Here is a 21,805-nt window from a genome sequence, read left to right as displayed (position 1 = left end):
GGGGGGGGGGGGGGGGAGAGGGCATTTTAATCTGGAATTGATTATGGAAACAACCCTAATTGGGATATTTAGACCATGGATTCGAACTAAGGGTCATATAAACGTTAGTAATTTAGGTAACTAGTGATTGTTTATTCATTCTTGTGTTATTATGATTTTTTAGACCAAGAACAAGCGGAATGAATCTAGAAAGGGAAGGATCAAGTTTCTTAGGGTTTCAAGCTTGTTTCGAGGTACATGATAATTGTTATTCTACAATTGTTTGATGTATGTTTGTTCTTGCTTCATTATGATACATGTATGTATGAGAATGTTGCATTATTGATCACACTTTTCGTAAATGATATAGATTAATGATGAATGCCATGAATAATAACTTTATTATATCATCTTAGAATGTACTTATTATTGTGATTGTGCCACGTTGAATGAATAGGATGTTCCATTCTGACACACTACCTTGTATTGGTTGCCACGTTCTGACATAAATATTGGATCGGGTACCACATTCTGTTATACTAACAGATTGGGTTTGGGTTCAAAAAATGTCAACCTATTCGTTGTGTATATATAATGATGGTATTGTATATATTTGATGTATACATGGTATTATTATATCGTATTGACTTATGTATGTTGCACTTACTGGGATAGTCGTGTGATCCTATAAAAAAATTATGGTTGTGTACTAAAACTGCACATGCTCTTTCTTTGTTGAGGACAAAGCATCTTCAGAAGGCTATTGACATACCTCTCTTACATGATCAGTGATTGTCAATCGAATTCAAGGGTGAGCTAGTTCATCCAGGGGTCCATGAGTTCTCTTTTTTTCTATGTCCATATTTCGTACTTAGATTTTCTAGTTAGTTATTAGTAAATTAGTTTGGGGTTGTAACCCTTCTTGTTTTGATTTTGTATCTTGTTAGAGTTTTGGTACATTGAATTTCATGTTCTAGGCGTATCTTCCACATCTTGTATTGTTGTTAGACTTTTGTTTGGAGTTTAATGAATCCCCTATTTCCTTTTCTTAGCATTTAACTTGCTTCTATAATTTAAATGCCTTAGTTGTTTGACTAAAAGTTGGTTAGCTAATTAGTATTAATTGTTCTCCCACCGGAGAGTTAGTATGAGGTTCAATCACGATGGTCTGGGTTGTGACAAAGTTGGTATTAAGGTCTACATTTATTGATATCGATGTACCAAAATGAGTCTAGTAGAGTCTTGGAAAATGATATGGAGATGTCTGTACTTTTCTTTGAGAGGCTATAGGACTTCATGAAATATCTTCGTTTTCTCTTGTCTCATTCGTGTTATAATTTGATTTCAATTAATATCAGTCGATTCAAAATAATATCTAACTTTTTTTCACTCTTCTATCAACATATGGTTAACACTAGATTAAACGACGTTAGGACCGTATCTCCTGTCAATAATCCAGCTAAGAAATCTTCAGCGGGATGTCGCAGTCAAGGCAAGGGTAGAGGAAGAGCTAGGGATAGAGGCCGAGGACGAGTGGCGCCTACTAGAGATGGGTTACCGATAGAAAATTCTAGCCAAAATGAGACCCCTCCCATTGATAATTAAGAGATAGAGAAGAATACTGAGGTTAAGAATGTTGAGGAGGTTCCACGAGAGGAAGAGGTACAGTAAGAGACAACATGCATACCTTTAATTGACCCAGTGTTAGTTCAACGGATCATGTCATTCTTGAAAGGGTTGGTTGGTCTTGGAGTGCTTCCCCCTGTTCAAGAAACTCAACCTACCGCCAATCCTCATATTGCTATCACTGTCCCTAATGCGGGAGGGATTGTAGGTGACGATGCCTTCTTCAATCCTTTGTTGGGTTATATTATTGTCACACCCGAGCTACTCCCAACATGCGGGCACGGGACCTAGAAACACCAGTGATCCCAATCTAATCATACTGGAATGATCATGAGCATACTAAATATAATTAACTGGTGCGGAATCTAAATCATAAATAAAATGAAAAGATGGGGAAATACCCGTATGCTATAACTGAGATATATGAAAACTGACGAGTTTAATACAAACAAGATACCAACTCAATACTAAGCTGAAACTAATTATGTCTGAAATAAGCCTCTAACTGACTAGAGATGATGGTCTAGGCCCCAGCTAAGTCTAGAAAAACTAAAACTAAAGGACTAAAAAATTTAAAAGAAACTCATGAATGTTGTCCTCGGAGAATGACGACTGACCACTGATTCTGCTGAACTTGAGATTGGGAACCAATCTTAGCGTGATCTTGATGTTGAGAACCTAAGTCTACATCACGAGAAGATGTAGCAATCATATGTCTTAGTACTTTAAAGGTACTAAGAATGTAGGATAGAGTAAAGCTGAGATAATACATAACTGAATAAGCACATAATCATGTATAATATTCTAAACATGATATACTGAATGTTAAGCTAACTGGATGCAATGACCTAATTTATAACATACTGAGACTGAATACTAGCTGAAGTGTAAATATGGTCGATGCAATAGAGTATGATTGAATTGTGATAAAACCACATAAGAGAAATGTGTTGTCCGATGTATACGCCTCATCGAGAGGACCTAATGTGCCCTTCCAAAGGTATAAAGACATGCTTGCATGATAACTAAACTGATGCCCGCAGAGGTGAATTAGAACCTACTTGGCTAGTTGTTCTGGGACTATTTGGGTACTCTAATCCCTAATCAAACTCGGTATTATTGTAATCCTAATGAATTAAGTAGTTAACTGAGTATGACTGAGTTTTTGTAAATACTGGATATCTCAAAATGAACATGCAAACTCAAAATGCAACAATTAATATCATAATGATGCATTAATAATGAGGCATGTATAACTGAATAAAATATCTGACCTAGCATGTGTAATTTAAGAACTAAAGATATACATAGCTAGGTTTCTGAAATTCATGCGATAAATTGAATATTAATGCAAGAATCGAATTTTATCATTCTAATATCTAAGAAGTCAATAATTTTAACATTCAAGAAACCCTAAGTCTAGTCATGATATGGGAATCAAGAGACTGATCAAAAACTAGGGACCTAATGGGTTAAAGGAACCTACTAATGTAATCTCACACACCTACTGATGAATTCCACAAAGAAATCTTTAGATTACGGGGCTAGAACTGATGGAACCTGTTGCATTCTAAAACTAGGGTTCTTGACCTTTTTCTCCTCCCTTACTTCTAAATTTCTATGTTTTGATTAATGATTTGACTTAGGTAAGTTTTAGTAATGTTTCTAGCTTAAACTGACTAAAATCTCATGATTTAAGGTTTGCATGACGTATCTTAGGGTTTAAATGAAATAGGAAAAGACCAAAAGACCCCTGAATTAGTTGTTTAATCAACGGTACGTTGTTTAGGCCTGTGGTTTGAGTCTTCTCGACAGACCTTCACTAAAATGGGTAAAAAAAGTTATTTGGAGGTTGGATTTTAGCAAACTCAGCGGCGTTAGAAAGAGGATTCAATTATATATCATATCATAGGTCATAGAACACCTAATTCATTTTGTGTTAATATTTAATAGCATTTGAAGTTGACTCAATCAACAATATCCCCCTAACTAACTGCTAACCTTCACCTACAGTAACACCTATGGATTGTAGATCGAACGACGATCTGTGCTGGTTGTCCGTAGTTTGTGTCAGAGGCTGGGTAAAAGGAGTCTCAATCCATGGCCACAGACCATAAACCATTGTCTGACTTTCGGACCGTAGGTCTGTCTATGGGTTGAGTCTTTGTTGATCTTCTAAGATGAGTTTTTGGGGGGCTACAGTGGTGAACTAGGTACCCATAGTACGATCCGTAGATAAGACTACGGTCCGTAGATGGTGACCGTAGAATGCACCTGCATTTTCAGAAAAATTGATTTTTTGGCCTATTTTGGATACAGGTGTTACATTATCTCTCCCTTGGGAACATTCATCCTCGAATGATGGCTAAATTAGTTGAAATAGAGACAAAGAGATGCAATCCCTACCATTAAACACTGAGAACTTTCTGAATGAATTGAGTTCCCAGAATATGCAATTACGCCGAAATGCAAGTACAACCTGATGGGACATGATTCTAAGGCTGGATTCACGCATGAATGACTAAAAAGCTGAAGAGGAACTATTACCTCAAGCTGGAGTGAGATCGGAAAGAAAGAGGTGATGATAGTTCGCTTTCATGGTTGCTTCCGCTTCCCAAGTATCTCCCTCTACGGTCTTACTCCTTCACAAAATCTTGAGTGTAGCGAAATCTTTTTTCCTCAATCTTCTATCCTGATGATTTAGAGTCTCAAATGGTACATCCTCACAAGAAAGGCTATCGTTCATAACCACACTCTCTACTGGAACTACGGGTGCTGGAGCACCCATACACTTCTTCAATAGTGAGATGTGAAAAATTAGATACACTGATGCTAATTCTGCTGGAAACTATAACTCATATGCCACTTTGCGAACCCTTTTTAAGATCTTGTAAGGGCCTACCTATCTGGGACTGGGCTTCCATTTCTTGACAAATCTCATCACCCCTTCATAGGTGACATTTTCAGGAAAACTTAATCATTAACTTGGAACTCTAGTTCCCTTCTTCTTACATCTTCTTAAGATTTCTGATGACTTTGGGCTATCTTAAGTCTATATCTAATGAGTTGCATTTTCTCCATAGCATAAGGTACTGAATCTGGTCCTATCAAAGCTGCTTCACCTATTTCAAACAAACCAATAGGATATCTACATTTACGCTTATAAAGTTCCTCATAAGGGGTAATCCGAATGTTGGAATGGTAGCTATTGTTGTTGGCGAACTCAATAGGAGGAAGGTGATCATCCAAACTACCCTTGAAATCTATCACACACGCTCTCAACATATCCTCTAGGTTGTGAATGGCAAGCTCCGCCTCTCCATCTGTCTACAAATGAAATGTTATGCTAAGGTTAACATAAGTACCAAGACGCTTCTTAAATAACTTACAAAAATGAAAGGTAAATTGAGGAACTTTATCTAAGATGATAGGCAAAAGAACCTCATTGCAACCTGACTGTAATACCCCAAAAATAACTTAGGTGAAGCTATAGCCTATCATGGTTGTCCTAGTGGTATAAGGTCCTAAAATGGAATATAGTGCGGGTTTGAGGCTGTGTCTAAGAGTTTCTGATTCCGAATGTAATTTTCTATAGGATATCTAATGATGCAATAATTATATTCAGTTTATATCTAGGTTGTATTAGATTGATAAGTATGTAATGAATTGACCTACTTTTATTGATTATCGATATAATTTTTTTGAATTGTTGGTTATGGACTAGGTTAAGGGCCTTATGATATCGAATTAGGTGTTTTAGCATTGAAATCAAAGTGGTCAAATGGAGTGGGGTATAATGCCTTAATTCCTTTTATTTTATGTTAATTATACTTCAATTATGTTGCGATTGGTATTGTCCACTTTTGGTGGCGGTGGTATGTGAATTGATGTGGCCTTGTCGGCGTTACATTATGCAATATGATGATTATGGCCTTGTCTTTACTATTTGACGTATTATGATAATTTTCTTAGTTGATTTATGTGAAGGATGAGTATATCTATCTATATGTGAAATAATGTGTTCTTTCTATGTATGTTAGGAAATCATGTAAACTATGACTATGTGCTTCTATGTGTAGTCTTAGGATTGATGCATGTTGTCCTTACTTGACTATATGAGTCTATAATAGTTATATTGATGATGATATGGTAGTGTGCTGAATGACTTAAAGATGATAATTGTTATTTCTATGTGCTTGTATAATATTTAGTAATATGTATCAAGGTGAAGTATGTGGTGTTTTGTCTTGGTTTACTTGTGTCCCTTACTTGATGCTTGTATGAATATGAATATGTGATGTCTTGACTTAGGATGCTATAGTCTCTCAGTATTGAATTTATGAAAGTTATGTGAACTTGAATGATATTAAGAGGGTCTTTTAAGTGAAATCTTGAACCTAGTGGTAAGGTTATGTATGTTGAAGTAGAAAGTCGTAATGTTATCCTTCAAGTAAAGGAATGATGGGCTTAAGGTTTATTGGCTAGAGCGGCATCATATTAATCCTTAGAAAAGTCATAATGATCTTTGTGTCGCCATTGGAAGGTATCCCTAAGAGGACTTCTTTTGTAGGGTAAATGTGATTGGGTTATGAATTAGTTATGGAACCCTCTTATGGGAACCTTTAATGTGAATTAATCTGTGAGAACGAAGGCTAGCACCGAGTGAGTATGGTAAGGGAAATAGTTCTAGTTATTTATGTGACGATAATACAAAGCGCGCCCTTCATATTCCTTAACCATGTGCCTTCATGGGATGTGTCCTAGTTCTACCCTTGGCAAGTATAACACCCTTATCGGAGTAGGATAGAACTCCGGATTCCATGTCTTTCTACCATGGTCTACGTCGGTTATTTCTATTCTAATCTTGTAGGATACTTACTAGCATTAGAGAAGTTCTATAAAGTTTAGGCAGTAGTATGGGACAATATCTAGACATTGCACAATAGGCTTTGAAGGTGTTAGTGAGGCTCCTAGGTCTTGTCTAAGGCCATTGCTTGAATGTCCTTTATGTGGTGAATGAGTCTTAAATGTACTAATTAATATAATGACTTTTAAGTTATGAAAGTATGTTAAATGAATTAGTACTTATGTAGAGTAATTAAGGGTTGTCTAGTTAAGGTGTGAAAAGGGCATATGAATGATCACTTCTTATCTTACCTAGATAAGTCATAAGAATGACTCTAGTTAGGGAAGTTTGTTGATTATGTAGACATGATCTAAGCCATAGGTAGTCTAAAGCATTGCTTAGGTAATCTTGAAGAGGTCACTTTGGACGTTATATTCTTGATTTACCTAAGCAAGTCTTTCGATAGCCTTTAGAAGGAGAATGTCATATCACCCATATGTTAATGTGTTAAATACGAATGATTATATCATAGGTGCTCTATGGGATATCTTAAGTGTGTGTGTAAGGGATTGTATGGTTGATAGCTTCACAACTCACTCAAGTGAACCTTAGAGTCACCATGGTAGGATAATCTCATGTTCTTATAATAATGTCTCTTAAGTGTAAATGTGATTCATTATAAGTAATATAGAGGGTCTTTAAGGCACATCTAGAGGGTGTGTATGAACGGTCTCTCTTTGTGTGACTTAAGTGAATATTTGGATAGCTTTGAGTGAGAAAATTACATGCTAAAGGGTGTTTAAAGTTACGTGAAGGAACATCACTGTAACAGTGAATTGAGTTCACTGTACAGTGAAGTCAATCCACTTAAAAGTTTCTAAAAATGTGATTATTTTCTTAAGTGATTTCTTAAGTATTTCTAAGTTGCTAAATGTTGTTCTTATGCTTATAGTTTGATGTTTTAATCAAAATTCATGAAAAGCACGTTGTTTACTAAATGTCCCTTTTTCATGATTTTGCATGGCTTCTATACTTAGTATATCTAATGTGCTAACCCCTTCTTTTCCTTTTTTGACTAAAGTGTAGGTAATTGGAAGTATTGATGTGTCATGGAGGATGGATAGATTTCTAAGGCTTGAAGATGAAGTATTGGTGAGTCCTTATCGATTCGAGGACAATATCCACATGTCCCCTATTGTCATAGACATTATTTTATTGTCTTATATGGGATTAGTCCCAAGTGTTGTATACTCTAATGTTTAGATAGTTTGAGTAGATGTTTTAAAGATTTAATGTTTTAAACAATAAGTATTTCGCTTGTGTAATGTTTATGAAAGATTTCTTCGTGTTTGAAGAAAGTTTTAAATTCTTACCTATTTTAGAATGTTTATTATGCAATGAATGGTACGAGAGGCTTAGGTGAGACTTCTTGAGGTGTTATTTGCTCTTTTATGACACAAGGATGCTCTAACTTCTAGGGTGTACTTGCGAATCGTGACAGAGTTTGTATCAGAGCATAAGGTTTAGGGAGTGTCTTAGTTGTCTTATGAAGCACATCTAGTAGAGTCTTGTTTATAATGTGAAGCGTGCCACATTATAAATAGGAGGTTATTGGGTTTTAGGAAAGTTTCACTTCTTCATTCATCCAATCGTGCCTAAGAGCTGTGCATAAAGTGTCTTTCCCTTGTTTCCCTTAGGTGTTGGTCCTTTGAGGGTGACTTTATGATGTTTGGGTTAAGGGAGAAAAATGATGAGAGGTGACTTGTGAGATGAGGTGTTATAGATGGTGGTTTTGATCTTAGATTGCTTTGGTTACCTTGTGAAGGGTAGTCAAGTTGGGAAGAATGGTAAGGTACAATGCAAGAATGTGAAGGAATGGTTGTTTATATAGTTTGAAGTTGTTTAAGATCCCAACCATAGGAAGGGAGGTAATGAGATTTAAAAGAGTAAAGGTCAATTCGCCTAGTAAGAGGGGGGTGTAAGGGTTAGATGATGAGACCTTTGAGAGTCTTTAGCCATGAACAAGACCTTGGTAAGAAAGTTTTAGTATGATTTAATGGTTGTTTGAGGTAGTTCCTTGTAGTGGATATTATATATACCTTAGAATGGGTTTCTTCTAAGTGGGGCAGTATGGTGAAGAGGAATGATTGTTGGGATGAGGCTCCCTTAACCTTTCTTTATGTGTTTATTCAAGTCTAAGACAAAGAGTTCTTAGTAACTTGAGTTTTTGTAGGAGTATTTTGTGGGAAATGAGTTCAAAGTATTCTCCTTATGATATATATGCATGTTTGATTGAAGTTTTGTTGAATGAGAAAATAAGTTTTCATGTATGGTATCTTCCTCATGATTCATGTGCATCTAATGTAGGTTGATAATTGTTTTAGATAGTGAATGTTGAGCATATCTATGTGATTTTATGAGATTGATCATGTTGTAAAAGATGTCTATATGATGTTACCTTGCATATTAGCTTGTTTCTATCATGAATTGCCTAAAAGTGGCATTTTAAAATTTTTCTCAATTCACTGTACTACTGCTGGTTCATTGTAATATTTTTGGAAATTTGACTAGTTGATGCTTTGGTCTAAAATTTTTGTAGAGTGGTTATAACTGATGTATATAATCATGATATTGAATATAATATGAGTTTTTGCTATTTGGAATGAAGCGTGTGAGTTTTATAGCATAATGAGTTATAGAATTGTCTTCTAGTTTCTTGTTGTGTTGTGAATCTCTAGACTATGTGAAATTGATGTTTTCTTCTTTGTTATGTGTTATATGTTATGGTCATGAGTTGATAATTGAGTCTCTATTTTTGGGAGTGTACGGAGAGTGGCAAGTGTCATTCGAGGACTAATGTTGTCCAAGTGGGGAGAATGTACCCCGAAAATGATTTAGGTGAATCTAGTGACAAAAATTGTTGTCATAGTGGTATAAGGTCCTAAAATGGATTATAATGTGCGTTTGAAGCATTGTATAATAATTTAGGTGCACTGGAAGTCAAACGTTACGGGACGACCAAGACGTTCGACGACTAAGTGATCTATGTGCCTCATATTTGATTGTATGTGTTTATGTGTGATGCATGATCTTATATTGTCCTTAAATGATTTATTATAGTGTATATAGGCAGTGTGTCAAGTTTCGTGAAGTTTGGAGGCAAACGTCCAAGAACGTCCATGACGTTTGAAAGGTTTTCCATCAAACGACCTTGTGATTCTATGTATGTTTCGTCTTTACGTGTTCGTTTTTGATGAAACTTATGTGGAAGATCATAGAATCATATACGTCAAAACGTCCGGGTACGACTCCATGTAGGACCCGCAAAAGGCCCTAAAGGAGGACCCCACCGTTTGAGTTCCAACACTGCCAAGCAGTGGCCAAACAATGGCCCAATGGACGGCCTGTCGACCAGGCAATGACCCGTCGATGGGTCTCGTCGATGGAGACAAGTTGTCTGCGGGTTGAGGAGTCTCTTAAGAAACCCACAAGACCCCCATCGACGGGACGTGGGTGAGACCACAGACCGTCAATGCATCCGTCAATGGGTCTGTGTTTTCTTCCAGCTTTTTATTAAGTTGAGGGGTGAAGTTGTAAATTCACCCCAAGCCCCTATATTTCTTTCGATGGTTGTTTTGAGTGTTTATGGGTATTTTAAGAGTATATAAGTCATTAAATTCTCATTATAACCCTAACACCTAAATCGAAACATATTCCCTCATAAAGTTCCTCCAAAAACCTCGATGTGAGTTTAAATTGAAGATGGATCTTAAAGATGTGTCTTTAATGGAGTGTATTATTCAATTAGCTTTGAATTATTTAAATAAGGTATGGTAGTTCTTAATCTAAGGCTATCTATCACCTCAGAGCCAATTTCAAAAATAATTTTCAAATATGTAAAAAGATGAAAAAGTCCAATTTCTACTGTAAGTTTTAGGTTCTTGCATAAATATTTTCCAAACGTTTATATATGATGAAATTGATGTATAATTGATGTTTTCCACTGAAATTCTCCTTGAACCCTTGGTATTCTCAAATATCTAAATTTCACTAAAATATGAGTTAATTGATTATGCTTTGATATTCACAAATTCATGTGTAGATTGTTATGGGCTTTTGATTCACGTATAGATTATGATTGATTGGTTTATAGGCTGTTTCAATTTGATCAATTGAGTATTGAATGTTCTTCAATCTATTGAATATTAGACTTACTGAATTGATATTGACTTAAGGTTTATGATTCCTAATGTAATTTTTTATGGGCTATTTAATGATGCAATAATTATATTCAATTGATATCTAGGTTGTATTAGATTGATAAATATGTAATGAATTGACCTAGTTTCATTGATTATTGATATAATTGTTTTGAATTGTTGGTTATGGCCTTGGGTAAGCGCTTTATGATATCAAATTAGATGTTTTAGCATTTAAATCGAAGTGGTCAGATGGAGAGGGATATGCTGCCCTAATTTCTTTTATTTTATATTAATTAGACTTCAATTATTTTGTGATTGGTATGGTGCACTTATGGTGGCGGTGCTATGTGAATTAATGTGGCCTTGTCGCCGTTACTTTATGCAATATGATGATCATGTCCTTGTCGGTACTACTTGAAGTATTATGATGATTTGCTTAGTTGATTTATGTGAAGTATGAGTATATCAATCAATATGTGAAGTAATGTGTTCTTTTCTATGTATGTTAGAAAATCATGTAAACTATGACTATGTGCTTCTATGTGTAGTCTTAGTATTGATGCATGGTTATTCCTACTTGACTATATGAGTCTATAATAGTTATATTAATGATGATATTGTAGTGTTTATGATGACTTAAAGATGATAATGGTTATTCCTATGTGTTTGTAGAATCATTAGTAATATGTATTAAGGGGAAGTATGTAGTGTCTTGTCATGGTTGACTTGTGTCCCTTACTTGATGCTTGTATGAATTTGAATATGTGATGTCTTGACTTAGGATTCTATAGTCTCTTAGTCTTGAATGTATTAAATATATGTGAACTTTAATGATTTTAAGAGGGTCTTTTATGTGAAATCTTTAACCTAGTGGTAAGCTTATGTATGTTGAAGTCGAATGCTGTAATGGTATCCTTCAAGTAAAGGGATGATGGGCTTAAGGTTTAATGGCTGTAACAACATTATATTAATCCTTAGAAAAGTCATAATGAGCTCCTTGTCGCCATTGGAAGGTAACCCTAAGAGGACCTCCTTGGTAGGGTAAATTTGATTGGGTTATGAACTTGTTATGGAACCCTCTTATGTGAACCTTTAATGTGAATTACTCTATGAGAAGGAAGGCTAGCACCAAGTGAGTATGGTAAGGGAAGTAGTTCTAGTTATGTATGAGACTAGAATATAAAGCACGCCCTTTATATTCCTTAACCATATGCTTACATGGGATGTGTCATAGTTCTACCCTTGGCAAGTAGAACACCCTCAGCGGAGTAGGTTAGAACTCTGGATTCCATGTCTTGCTACCATGGTCTATATAGGTTATTGCCTATTCTCATATTGTGGGATACTTACTAGCATTAGAGAAGTTCTATGATGTTTAGGTAGTGGTATGAGACGCTATATAGACATTGCACAATAGGCTTTGAAGGTGCTAGTGAGACTCCGTAGGTCTTGTCTAAGACAATTACTTGAATGTTCTTTATGTGATGAATGAGTCTTAAATAAACTAATGAATATAATAACAAGTTATAAAAGTATGTTAAATGAATTAGTACTTATCTAGAGTAATTAAGGGTTGTCTAGTTAAGGTGTGAAGGGAGCATAAGAATGGTTACTTCTTATCTTAGCTAGATAAGTCTTATGAATGACTCTAGTAAGGGAAGTTGGTGGATTATGTAGGCATGATCTAAGCCTTAGGTAGTCATAAGGATTACATAGGTAATCCTGAAGAGGTCACTATGGACGTTATATTCTTCATTTACTTAAGTAAGTCTTTCGATAACCTTTGGAAGGAGAATGTCATATCACATATATGTTAATGTGTTAATGAGAATAATTCTATCTTAGGTAGTCTATAGGATCTCTTAAGTGTGTGTGTAAGGTATTGTATGGGCGGTCGCCTCACAACTCACTCAAGTTAACTTTAGAGTCACCTTGGTAGGAAAATGTCATGTTCTTATGTTAATATCTCTTAAGTGTGTATGTGACTCAGTATAAGTAATCATGAGGGTCGTTTAGGAACATCTAGAGAGGGTGTATTGGTGGTCTCTCTTTGTGTGACTTAATTTAATCTTAGCATAGCTTTGAGTGAGAAGATAACATGCTAAAGGGTATTTAAAGTGAAGTGAAGGAACTTCACTTTAACACTGAATTGAGTTCATTGTACAATAAAGTGATTTCACTATAAAGTTTGTAAAAATGTGATTATTGGCGTAAGTGATTTCTTATGTATTTCTAAGTAGTTAAATGTTGTTCTTATGCTTATAGTATGATGTTTTAATCGAAATTCATCAAAAGCATGTTGTTTATCAAATGTCCCTTTTTCATGGTTTTTGCATGGCTTCTATACTTAGTACATCTAATGTGCTAACCCCTTCTTTTCCCTTTTTTGATTAAATTGTAGGGAATTGGAAGTCATGATGTGCCATGGATGATGGATAGGTTTCTATGGCTTGAATATGAAGTATTGGTGAGTCCTCTTCGATTAGAGGACAATATACACATGTCCCTTATGTCATAGACTTCATTTCATTGTTTTGTATGGGATTAGTCCCAAATGTTGTATACTCTAAAGTTTAGATGGTTCAAGTAGATGTTGTAAAGATTTAATGTTTTAAATGAAAAGTCTTTCCCCTTGTGTAATTTTTATGAAAGATTTATTCATGTGTGAAGAAAGTTTTAAATTCTTACCTATTTTAGTATGTTTATTGTGCAATGAATGATACGAGAGGCTTATATGAGATTTCTTGAAGTCTCATTTGCCGTGTTACAACACAAGGATTCTCTAACTTCTACGGTGTACTTGCGGGTCGTGACACGGACTATCTCATTAACGTATAGCTTGACATAGTCCTCTACCGAATATGTGGACTTGAAAACCGAAACCCGAGAAGACTTAGTCATCCTGTCAACTATCACCCAAATTAAGTCATATTGCTTGCGAGTACGAGGTAACCCTATGATGAAATCCATATCGATCACTTCCCACATTCAAGTAGGAATGTCGATCTCTAAGGTCATACCCCCTGGTTTATGATGTTCTACCTTGACTTGCTAGCAGTTAAGGCACTTACTCATAAAATCTGCTATATCTCTTCATGCCATTCCATCAATAGACTTCGCGCAGATCATTGTACATCTTAGTGGCACCTAGATGTATAAAATATTTGGAATGGGATTCGATAATAATATGTTTTCTCAACTCACCCACATAAGCAACACACAATATACCTTGGTAAAGAACTACAACATCTCCCCCTTAGGAGAAAACCTTCTCTCTCTGATTGTGCACTGCACCCTTAAGTTCAAGCAAGATTGGATCACTGTCTTTCTTTTCCTTAACCTCCACTACCTAATAAGATTCTGCCCCATTCTGGAATATTACACCACTGTCTAATATGGTCATAAGGCGAACTCCCAAGCGAACAATCCTGTGAACATCCTTCACTAGTTCCCTCCTTTCTACATCAACGTGGGCTACACTACCCACAGATAATCTGATAAGAGTATCTATTACTACATTTGCCTTATCAGGATAATAATGCACACTCATATCATAATCCTTAAAGTATTCAAACCATCTCCCCTAAGGCAGAGAACTAATGACATGTACAATTTGCTTCATTAATCTATGTTCTAAATTATTTTTTAATGATAACACAAATCTTAACTAATGTCTGCAAAATTACAATAAGATGTCACATCCAAAATCTGTGAAAAGAAGACATAAATCTAAACAAGGTAATCACAAACTATCTGAATCAAGGAGATTCACTCGCGTAAATATAGAAACAAAAAGAGTCAAGCAACATACCTCAAGGAAAGCCTTCCCTACAAGAATCAACATAGAATGATTTGTTTAGTTGCAACAAGTGTTTTTGGTATTTGTGGACAATAGGAAGCACTGAATAGACAAAACTTACAATGCACAAATGTATACATTTGTATCCTAAAATAGACAATACTTAACAATATATAACAAAATTTGCACATACTTAAATATCATTCTCAGATACAAATATTCATGTAAAAGTTACATATCAACACAAATAAGATGATGATAAGGTAGAGCAGTTACGAATGTTATCCATAAAACTTTTCTTTTTGAATGCATACTTCTTTCACAAGCTGAAATGACTATCAAATTGGTCATTCTGGAATTGTAAACCTCAAATCGGAAATATATTGAATCAAAAGGAAACAAAGTACAGTTCAATAGTTAGATATACATTTTCCTTGATTGATTTAATACAATGCAACAACTTTCGCCACTTTTTTTTTCTTAGCCACAAAAAATACAAATGTCAATATTCACAATCTTGATTCCAGCACGAAAAGAAATAGAATTACAGATACTTAAAAGCTTCACAACATGTGAAACTAAATCCTACCTTGAATCAGAGTATTGATAGAAATACTCAGGATCCGAAGAGTTGTTCCTCCGACTGTCCCAGCCATGTAAACTCGTAAAGCACAATCTAGATGAGAAACACCCCACATATGTATCTATATATTGTCGCTTCACATTGAGTGGAACTCATTATAGTCCCTGTTCAAAAGTTCTTAGTGAAGGATATAATAGTAGTCTCATCAAAAACATCGCCAAGTGAAACAAATATCACAAATCATGGTCTCCAAGAAAGTTGACATTGCCCTACATTCCTCAAGCATCCTTTGATTTCGTGCTAATTCGGTTCTATTTTTATTATTCTTCTTCCTCTTGTATCTACTTTCTTATCTTCTAGACAGAAAACTTGATAACTACAAGGGATTTGGATTATCTAGAGAATGTGATGGCGGTGTACCTGCCTTCCTATTCGTGATCCATTTCCATCATCTCGTGGGCCAGAGCTAGCATCAAATGGCAGAGCTAGGGTAACTATCCCGAGGCCTCGTGAAACACTAACTCTCTCTCCTGGTACTTCTAGCACTCTCTACATAGAGGTAAATCCACTTGATAGCTCAATAAGAGAAGTAGCTCTTATCATTTGAGATGTCATTTATTGAATCATTCTTAATTTCGGAATATATCGATTGCTTGTTCCCTAACTACACCTAAATAATATTTTTCATCATTTATGGGCTACACAGAAGTCATACTAGTTAGAAAGGAATAAAAGCATGTAATTTGTTGTTTATGTTATTTCTGTAAGTATAGTATTAATCCACGTGGTGATGTTTTGATAAAAACATCATTTTGCAGCACAGTGGTGATATACTCTTATCCATGGCATTGTGGTTTTCAAAAATGCAGTCAATGCAATTTCTTTTGTGAGTACAATGCAAGGTAATTTTTTTCTCAATATAATAATCCAAAATACAACTTTCTTTATAACACCATGAAAATATTCTATAAAAGTCAGTAACAAAAGTAAGACAATGGATTATTTTTATTGAGAAATACACCTTGCAATGCACTCAAAGCAGTAGATGCATATGCTGGATCTACGAAATCCACAGAACCAAGGATAGAAATATCACTACACATTAAAAAATGAAGCTTTTACCAACACATCGCCTTGTAGATAAATACTGTACTAATAGAAAAAACATAAACATCAATTTACATGTTTCGATTCCTTCCTAACAAGTTTGACTTCTAAGTAGCACACAAAACGAAAAATCTTTTAAGAGATATATATTCATAAATGAATAATTCAGCAAATGACATCTCAAAGGATTGAAGTTACTTCTCTTCTAGAGTTGTGCCGAGGAAATCCCTCCATATAGAGGGTTTTAGAAGCACCAAGAGAGAGAGGTATTGTTTCAAAATACATAAGAATAAACACCATATCTCTTCCATTTGATTCTTTCCATGTCCTGCGAGCCGAGGAAAGTTGATCACGGAATGACATGCATACCAACACCGCTTGCTTTAGCCAATCCAACTCCTTTAGAGTTATTGTAACACCTCTAAAACAAGCTAGGTTAAACGAGATCCTAACATGTGTGTCATTAGGTTTTAAAGTTCTAAAATGGTTTATAATAGTGGTTTGAGGAAGTATTGAAATTTTGGAAGTGTTTGGAGGTAAAACGTCCAAGACGTTCCGAAAGTAACCTTGAGACATGCTTGCTTGTTCTAGTTTGTCTTTGCATGTTTTATGTGTTGTTTAGAGTTCAAATTGATAAGAGAGGTTCCTAACATCTAGAAAATCATGTTTATGGTTTAAATATCCAGGCACAACTCCCAAGGACCGCCCTAGTGGTCTTTGAGAAGGATCCAACCTTGGGAAAGCAAGCTGCCCAAGGCAGCAGCAAAATACACATAGAGGTAACCAATCTACGTCTCGGGCTTAGTTCATGAAGGACTAAATTTTTCACAAAAAAGACTCCACTGTCTAAAAAAAAATATTCAAAAATCATGTGGGAATAGCTCCGTGTCGCAGACATATTTTTCAACGATAATTTTGAAAATATAAGATAAGTTTGACATGTTTATAAAGGTCAAATTGATGTGGGGGTATTTTGGGTATTTTAGAATATGTTAGAAACCATTTTAAGTCATATTTTACCCCTTTCCGAAGTTAAAACCCCAATACCAATTAATAAATCAAAAATCCAAACAATCTTCTCTTCTAAATTCTCTCAAACCTCCATGTGAGGCTAAATTAAAGCTCAAGCTAGAAATTGATTTCTTCTCAAAATTTCATGGTTTTCTTCTATTAAGGTATGATGTTTCATCCTTTAACTTTCTTTCTTCTAGGATCCAAACTTCAAAGTCTTTTCCAAGACTTCTCACAAGTTGAATTCTTCTATTTTGATATATAGCCATGAATTCTTGCATAAAACATTTTGAATCAATGATTTATGATTGAATTAGGTGGACTGAATAATTTTAGATCAAATTCCTTATGAACCCATGCAAATCATGAAATCCTTATTTTGACTATTTTATGAGTAATTTGATCATGTATCTATTGTATTGATTTCTTGTGTAGATTACTTTGGGTTATTGAATTATGTAAGAAAAATGTTAGAATTGTATATAGTCTGTCCTACTTTGATGAATTTCATATTGTATTATCTTGGATGATTTTATAGTTTGATTATTGAATAGAATTGGTGATTATGACTATTGATAAAAGTCTTTGTGGATTAAATTGGTTGAATTGGCTATGGATTGGAGGTAATGATGTTGAAAGGGTGGTAAGATGACCTAACCTCTTCTATATTGTATAGTATAGGTGTTGAATTGTTTTGAGTGGTATGGGCCACTTATGATGGCGATACTTATGTGATATAATTTTGATGAATATGGCCACATTGCCATTACTTTATGAATAATGATGTTATCATTTATTAACTTGTACATGTGATCATTGTAAAGATCTGTATGACTTATGTGTATATGTGAAGTCAAATCATGAGTTTTTTTCTAGTTGATGTTAGGCGTCTATAATGTACTATGGTGATTTCTTAATATGTGTTACTTGATGTTGAAGAATGATTCTTCCTAATTTACTACGAGTCTTATGATGGTTTATGATGATGATGATTCTATAGGAATGAATAGGGTGACTTGTAGTATACTTGTTCTTCCTATGTATGACCTGAATGTGATGGTACATGCGATAAGGTGATGATGAGTGTGTCTTGTTGGGGTAGACCTATGTCCTTCTACTTGATACATAAAGAATGTGAATATGACTTTTGACTTAGTAGGCTAACACACCTTTGTCATGTATGTGTATGTATTGATCGAAATATGATCTTGAACATAGTTAAGAGGATCATTAATGTGGAACATTCAACCTAGATAGAAGGCAATGATATCCTTGAAGTTGTAATCTGAACCGGTATCCTTCTTGTATGAATGGTGGACTTAGAGGTTTGTTGGTTGGAACGTCAACCTTAGGGAAGTCATGAAAATATCCTAGTAACCATTGTGTGACATACCTATAGGACCCTTTTGGTAAGGTGTAATATGATTTGTTTATGACTTCTATATGATACATCTTCACATGCCCTTAGATTGAATAACTCTATGAGAACAAAGGCTAGCACCGAGAAAGTATGCTTTGGGAGTGACTCTACTTAAGTTGAGACTTGAGTACAAAGAAACCCTTGATATTCCTTAACCATATGCCTACATAAAATGTTACCCTTGGCAAGCAGAATAACCTCCATCGGAGTAGGGTTGACTCCGGATTCCATGCCTATATAGTATGGTCTATGTCGATTATTGCCTATTCTTATCATGTGGGATAAATTGTAGGTTAATAAGTTCTACAATGTTAAGGTAGTTGAATGGGATGCTATCTAGACATTGCACTACTAGGCTTTAAAGATGTTAGTATCTAGGTTCCGTAGGTCTTCTCCAAGACAATTATGTGAAGTCCTTAATTGTTGAATGTCTCTTAAATGGTTTCATGAATGTAGTAAATTAGGTGAAGTGCATGTGAATTAAAATGTACTTTTCTAGAGTAGCTTTGAGGGTTGCTTAGGTAGGCTTGAAGAGGGTGTATGGACGGTGTCTTCATGTCGTACTTAGGTGAGTCTTAAAGTAATTCTAGGTAGGTATTTAAATTGATATAATGTGAATAATCTTATCTTAGGTAGTCTTAAGGAACACTTAGGTGTGGGTGAAGGGGTTTTATGGGCGGTAGCTTCACATCTCACTCAAGTGAGCCTTAGAATAATCTTTGGTAAGAGGGTCTTATGGGAAAAGATGTTTATGCTATATTTTGGATTTACTTGGAATATGACTATATGTGAGTATGTTGGCTTGTAAGTGACTCTTGTGCTTATGTTATGAGGTTTTCTTAAAAAAGAGCATGTTTTATATAAATTTCCTTTTAGCATGATTTTGATTGCATGTCACCATACTTAGTGCTTTCTAATGTACTAATTCCATAATTTTGGTCTTATCTCTAAAGGTGTAAGTGGAAATTTAGAGGAATAATTGAAGTATTACTTGGACATTAGTATCCATGCAAGTGAAGTTGGGGTATGTCCTCGATTGTTTCGAGGACATACTCATGTTTTGTTTTCTTCGTTAAAGACATTGTATTAGACTTAAATATCTATATATTGTTGATGTATGGGCCGTGGCACAAAATTCATGTCTCTAAGATGGCGACTTTGAGACTTAGCCATTTTGTATGTTTTTCTATGAAAGATATTTTGAAGTAATATTCGATTGTGTAAAAAGTTTTAACTAGTAATACTTTTCGTACATTTATGCAATGAATAATGTGAAATTTCTTGTACAAGACCTTCGAGAGGTCGAGTAAGCCATGTCTCGACTAGTAGGAGGCCTATCTTCTCGGGTGTAATTCGTGGTCGTGACAATTATTAGTTTTCGTCCAGACGAGAAGAAAGTTTCTGCAAGAGCAAAAGAAAGAGGAAGAATAAAAATACATAGTTCGTATTAGCACAAAATCCAAGCTTGCCGAAGGAATGTAGGAGCAGTGTCAGCTGCAACTTCACGTTTACCAAACTCATCTTCAGTGATTATCAAATTTTGACGAATTATGTGACCATCCATACAAGTAATTGCTCTTATTGGAGAATCAGACAATAAAGGTTGCATTCTGTCCCTAAAGATGTAGTCTTGTCTTTCATATCTGAGTCAAAATCTATATCCAAATACAAAGAAAATTAATTGGGTATCAAGTCAAATAAAGAAGCACTAAAGTACACATCAGAAAACCAAATCATTTTCCGCTATAAATTACTATTCAAGAAATAATTAGCTAAAGGAGAAAATCCAAAGGTTGGGCGTACTCCACACTTCAAATGAAGATAGATGTAACAACTACAAAAACACTCTCCTCCCAAGAAAACAAACATCAACGCTGACCTGCAGATTGTTTGTGTATAATTCACCATTGCAAAACGCTTAATATAAACACCTAAAGTTCCAAGCCACCTTTGACATGAAATTATATTACAATTTTGAACTTGTAGAACTAAGATACTCAAGAACTATTTTCAAAACTAGAAACATACAAGCAATAAATAAAATTGAATCTTAAAAGATTCGAAATAATAAACCGAGTGTTTCCTCAACGAAGAAATTTGAGTCAATTATATGCATATTGGCTACTTAAGAAAATTATTCTCCTCAAATACCCTAGGTTCATTGAATATATTTTCTCAAGATAGAACATTCATACTCACATGTGTATCGGTACCCAAAACCACGGTGTCAACAAACCACTCAACAACAGTAAATACACTTAGAATACTAGATTTAGTAGTTGAAGAAGAAGTTATGAAAATTCTTTATCGTTATTTAAAAATAAAAGGAAATCCCTCTATTTATAAACAACAGAGGGTGGTGTGAACAAATTATTATTGTATCTTATCAAAAAGGTCACACCCCTTTGTAGAAGTCACAACCCTTTATAAAAGTCACAGCCTTACTGAAAAGTCACAAATTTTCATAAAATGTGCAACTCTTGAGTTATGTCACAACTCTTTATAAACTCACAATTTTTCATAAAAGTCGCAACACTTCTGAAATGTCAAAAATCTTTTTAAAAGTCACAACTCCTCATTTTTCATTCACACATTTTAAAAACCCCTATACTTACCCATAGCATTAGATAAATTGTGACCTTGAAGGGTTCTTTTTAAATAGATCCTACAAAAGGCAAATCCTAATATGGTTTCAAATTCTTTTGTTAGGTACAAATTTAAGAATCTAAGGATTTTAGAAACCAGGATAAAAAAACAAATCTCCTTTATGAAATGATAGTATGTAGAAGCACAAAAAATCACAATCTCGTGTACTTATATTCATCTTTCGAAACCATTTCTACAAAAATGAAATTCCTAGAAGGAAAAAATGTTACCTAATATTAGCATCGTACATTAGCATTTGAGACACTGTCAAAAATCATACAACACATTTTCGGTTCAATCCATTAGTGTTATGTTTGGAATTTACTTCACCCCTAATTTTAGTAGAAAACAATTAGTTTAGTTATATTTATGTTTAGAAATGATAGTTAGCAGTTAACACTCCGTACATTCTAGTATTAATCTAAAAATTTATTTCCTAATTCTCCTTCGGCAATTGTCGTAATTGAGTATGAGATTCTTAATTGAGTAATCTGCCAACTCCAGATTATTTTATTATAAATGGAAACCAAAACTTTATACATTCTGCTTTAATCTTACATTTTATTCTAGAAAGAAATGAACATTT

The sequence above is a fragment of the Solanum pennellii genome, chromosome 10, assembly GCF_001406875.1.
Source record: "Solanum pennellii chromosome 10, SPENNV200".
NCBI classification, from domain to species: domain Eukaryota; kingdom Viridiplantae; phylum Streptophyta; class Magnoliopsida; order Solanales; family Solanaceae; genus Solanum; species Solanum pennellii.
Note: the sequence above shows the minus strand (reverse complement) of the source record.